Below are 6,017 nucleotides of genomic sequence, written 5' to 3' on the forward strand. Positions count from 1 at the left end.
ATAGCCCTTCTTCTGGGAGTTCAATCTCATTAAAATCAATCACCGCTAAACAAAGATCTGAGGACATCCCATTACGGGTCACGTCAGACTGACCTTGCGCGAACTTTGACCGACCAATGGATTGACCAATCAGAAGGGAGCTTTCTCGTGCTTATGCATTTATGCATTTCGAGGTAGAAATCCCATTCTGACTGTCACTTTCATAATCTGGTAAGCGATGCTCTGATTAGTCGGATGAAAGGTCGTTCTGATGCGACTGCTTATGGGATGTCTTCAGATCTTTGTTCAGCAGTAGCGAGAACTAAGGTCTGATTTTAATAAGATTGGATGGGAGTTAGGAAGATGGTTGTTTTCCAGTGGGTTTCTCAACATGTACTTCATCCATGGATAAAGGAGCTCCATACAGTGCATTTATCATCCTTCAACTGCAAGCATTGACATGTGCCAGCACTGTCCCGAGTTTGTGTAACAGTTTGGACGGTCCCACTAGAATTTGGTCCTCCTCCTTTCAATTTGTGCAGGAAATGTTCACAAAGCAATCTTAACGCAACAAGCGTAATTTATCCTTGCGAGAGCCTTGTTGCTAAGATCGCTTATGAAACAGTTCCCAGGGTTCCATTCCACAAAGCCGTCTTCACATTATGACTATCATAAGCCCTATGTTAATAGTATAGGAGTTATTATCATCTTAAGATCGCTTTGTAGAACAGAGCCCAAGTTTTAAACTTTTGATACTCAATTTCAAACATTGCAGGTATTTTAGATATGAATTAAGGACATTTTCTTACATATTACAATTGAAACTTATTAAGTTTCCATGTCCACTTCCTCTCCTGGTTAGTGAGATGTTACACGCCATGATGACATCATCAGTTTCTATGGCAACTCATCAACTGATGAACTAGACTACTGACACAACTGTGTACAGCTCCACAGCATCAATCCTGGATACAACATGATTATTGGACATCTTAATTGCATTGGACTGCATAGTGAAGGAACCTTGCATTCAAAATCAGATATATCCAATTCTTTCAAACATTTTTATAAATATTTCAAACAGTATAGCTATTGAATTCATCATTTAATTTCTTGTTACGGCCAACATGCCAAAAATCAAACAATTCTTTTAAATGGTAGGTTAAGTCGAGGTTAATTCCTGAGAATACCCTCTTCAAATAAAGATTGATAAAATATGCTTAGAGGGATATCTCTTTTCATCTTATGCCCAATTTATGGTAGACTCTGAACTGAACTTGAGACAGAACGTTTCTATATAATTGCAGAAAAATAATTTTTGAAAAAACCCATTTACCTTCAGAGTTTGACCATATGCATGTAAAATGCAGATTTGGGTGGAAACAATTTGATAAGGGACAAAAATAATTTAGCACTATCCATTTTTTACTGAAAACAAGTATCACATAAGTGCAAATACAAAATTTATATTCAACATCAATCACACCTACAAAAGCTTTCTCACAATTCACAAACCTCAAGAGTACTTGTTTGATTTATGTCAAAGTTTGTTTCAATTCAGCCTTGAATCTAAACGAGATGATATGAAAATAACTAACCACCCCTCCAAAAGAAAACCAATCTCACTAAAACCACATCTTATATTTCAATACGCCTCTCTGCATGAAGATCTGAAGATACCTCCTCAGACGACTGGGCCAACCGTGCACCCTGATATGACAATAAAGTCCAATATGTCCATAGTTTGTGTAAGTACTAATGAGGCTAGTTGGGAGATGTTAGTTCGAGGGAACACCACTCCAAATGAATACTGCTCACAATAATATATTCAGAGGTATTTCTAGTTTTCCAATATCGCAATTTATACAAAATTTGAACCTTACTGATTCTTTTTTATACATTTAAAGCTGAGGGTGTTTCATGGTTAAGCGATCAGACAGATAGAGGTTTTCTGCCATTGCCTGTGCAAGGAATTTGATTGGTTGATTAGAAACTTGTACTGTCAGGGAAAAACATCATCTCATTTAGATCCATGGCCAAATGAAAACAGCAAACAAAGATCAAATAGACGAATGAGGATCTCCATTCTGATTGGTCATTAAAAAATATACACTTTGACATTGGAAAAGACAAGGCATGATAAGGGCTCATTTTGGTCCGTGTGATCTGCATAATTTAAGAAATTGGCAAATCCTTTGGAAATTACACGGTCAATTTTTCTAACAACTGTAAATATATAGGTGAGGATAACATGTGTCAAAGAGGCTCATTTTAGATGTTTTCAGAAAATGTTTTTTCTAATATTTGAACAAGTTTCTTGAGCAGATGTAGATAAAATCAGTACCATAATATCGTACAAAATTCATCAGTAATATTAATTTGGACATTTCAAATGTGGCAAGAATGGCCCTTATCCTGCCTCGTCCTCTCTTCCCAATATATCCAACTAATAATTTTCACATGCACATTGGTACTTCTGTGTATGAGAATCTGTGAATACTGCAATATCTACAACCTTGCTAACTATAAATAAACAAGGGCCAAGTTCCACAAAGCAATCAAGGTGCTAAGATGATCGTAACTCCAATACTTACGACTGTCGTAGCGCTAAGATTGGTTTGTAGAACAGGGTCCTGGTTAGACATCAGTAATGAAAATAAACATTTTGAAAGACAACGATATATATGACATGCTACACACTTAAACAGATGAAACTGAAATGAACCTGTCTATGTATGGCTGTGTATGAGGTGTGAAAACAGGGTGCTGATGTGACAACTCCTGGGACCACATGCACAAAGGGATCTTAGCGCTAAGGTCACGTTGTACATGTAGGCCCTAGGAGCCAGAGACAACACTGCTGCCTTTAACAACAAAAATCGACATGACAGATATTTTCCTGATGAACTAGAGTATGGTCACATTTCAAGGAATCACAATGTTGAAATTATGTGAGTTTGGTTTCGCGCTGCTTTGAATGAGTGAGTATGGTTTTATGCCGCTTTTAGCAATATTCCAGCAATATCACAGCGGGGGACACCAAAATGGGCTTCACACAATGTACCCATGTCGGGAATCGAACCCTGGTCTTCGGTGTGACGACCGCCCCACGCCGCTTTGAACAGTATTTCAGTCATGTAACGGCGTGTCAGCTTAACGTGGGAGGAAAGCCAGAAATGATGCAGGTATTAGATGTTTAACACTTTGGTGAAACCCCCATGCATGGGTTCAGTGCTGACAAAACCTAGGACCAATCAGATTCGAACTGACGATCACATGTTTCAGGCACTGCTAAGGGACGTAAGTCTGCACAGCAAACCACGGCACCTGGGCAACCTGGGCCCCACCAAAAATTGAGGTGGGTTAAAGCATTTATTTAAATTAAACATTTTGAATGTTTTGTCTTATGTGACAACCCCAATGGTCGCACTACTGGTAACAAACACTTCATATTGAAAACATTATTTGATGAAAAGGACGTTAGCATACATTAAGTTGTAAGAATATTTACATTCCTGATCTGTTATTGCAGCTGAGTATTAGTCTTTAACAAGAAAATCCTGCATTTGGGATAATGAAATATGGTTATTTTTCACTTATTATCGACACTTCCACCATGTGACCATGACACCTGAGGATCAGGCAAACACTTGATACAGCTTTTCTTGAGTAGACTAAAACAGTCCCATGAGATTCTATTTGGAAAAGAGAATGAATAATTTAAAAAGAAAATTAAATGGTTGATTTCCAGCACATTCACAAAATGAAGAAAAAGAAATTATATAGAAAATTTCATTGTTACACTTTCAAATAATAATCTGAAACAAAATTGTCATGCTGCACTTCACAACTCCTTACATTGGGTACAGGTATCAACATACTGACCAGATAAAGCAACCACTGAATGACCCATGACAGGTGGACATGCCCCATGACAGGTGGACATGCCCCATGACAGGTGGACATGACCCATGACATGTGGATATGACCCATGACATGTGGACATGACCCATGACATGTTGACATGACCCATGACATGTGGACATGACCCATGACATGTGGATGTGACCCATGACATGTGGGTGTGACCCATGATATTTAGGCATGACATGATGTATGGTCGTGATGCTTGACGTGTGGGTGTGATCCACGACATGTGGGCATGACCCATGACATGTAGATGTGACCCTTGACAAGTGAGTGTGACCCATGACATGATGTCTGGGCGTGACCCATGACATGTGGACGTGACCCTTGACATGTGGCCATGATCCATGACCTATGACATGTGGCCATGTGGACGTGACCCTTGACATGTGACCATGATCCATGACCTATGACATGTGGCCATGACCCATGACCTATGACATGAGAATGTGAACCCTGACATGTGGACATGACACTATGTATGGGTGTTACCGATGACATGTATGCATTAAAAAGGGACACACCCAAGTAACAATGAGAAACAGAAAAGATTACACAGCATCTCGTGTTTATCAAACATGACCTAACAAGACAGGAATCGAGGATCTTATCCAAGGTCAAACTTTATAGTAGTACTAGCTGGTTCCACAAAACCATCCTAGAACAACAAAGCTTATATCTTATTGTGCTACAGACAGAAAATGGCGAGTAAGTTTGGGTTTAATGCTGCTCTGAACAGTACTTCAGTTTCAGTGAGTGAGTTTGGTTTTACGCCGCTTTCAGCAATATTCCAGCAATATCACGACAGGGGACACCAGAAATGGGCTTCACACACTGTACCCATGTGGAGAATCGAACCCGGACCTTCAGCGTGACGAGTAAACGCTTTAACCACTAGGCTACCCCCACACCTCACTTCAGTTATAAGCAGCTTGATTTGGCCAGTTATATTTTGTTATCTGTGGTCAGCTGTAAATATTTGACCTCATTCTAACCAATTCACCTGGAAAAAGACAGTCCAGTGCTGAGACTGTTTTGTGAAGCATGCCTTGTACTAAACATTTAATATTAGAATTTAGTAATTCGTTAAAAACAGACAAGTTACATTGTAGCATAACATATCCCCAAGCATGTCTGAGCATTTTGAGCAAAAACAAATGATTAATGACTGTGACAAATATGTAGAAACAACATATGTCGCGATGGTATGGTGTATAATAATGAAGGCTAAATACTCCTTGTCAAGACTGATGCAATTTTCAAAAGTGTCCAAGCAGCAATTTTCATGTTATTTCAGAAAGATTTGAATAATATTTACTATGTGAATCTGATAATATGAACGCTGATTGATTTCATGTGTTTTCTTGTTACCATCGTAACTCATGATAAAGTGAAAGTTATTATCATAACACTACCAACACAAACATTAAATACTAAGAACTTAAGTTTTTTAAGCTGGACAAATAGCTGGAAAATCAAGAAATGCATGTCAGGAATAATTCAAGATTATATCAATGTTGTCTTATGCTGCATTGGCAATATTCAAGCAATATGATGGCAGTATTTTACATGATTACAGCAAAATATATAATAAATATAGGAACTCGTATGTTATAAGATCATTTAATCATTGTAAAGAACTTTCATTTACGATTGGCGAGGTTGACACAAATATAATTTAGGTAAATAATTGAAGAAAACCATCAACATTACATTGATACACAAATTTCTCTTAAGAAATATGGTATCAATTTCTACTTAACTCACTTAACCCATTCACAAAATCCTCTAGATATGGAAAAGTATAAAGATATTCAATTCCAAATGAAACTAGAGATCAGATTATGCAAAGTGATCAATGAATTGCATATTTTTCTATGGAATTCTAACATGTAATCTCCTTTGGGAATATTTAATAGCACCTAACATTCACAGCTGTTACTCATGTGGGGAATCAAACCCAGACATCAGAGCAGTGGCACTTTCAGCTGGGCCACCTTACATAAGCATAACCTCTGACAACACAAAACAGCCGATTTCAGACCATGTGTTAACTGAGAAATGAATCTCTAAAAACTTAATCAGGTTTATGTGCATGTTTTGTCCAGCAT

Source organism: Haliotis rufescens, unplaced genomic scaffold (genome assembly GCF_023055435.1).
Source record: "Haliotis rufescens isolate VD_foot unplaced genomic scaffold, xgHalRufe1.0.p SCAF_158, whole genome shotgun sequence".
Taxonomy (NCBI): Eukaryota; Metazoa; Mollusca; class Gastropoda; order Lepetellida; family Haliotidae; genus Haliotis; species Haliotis rufescens.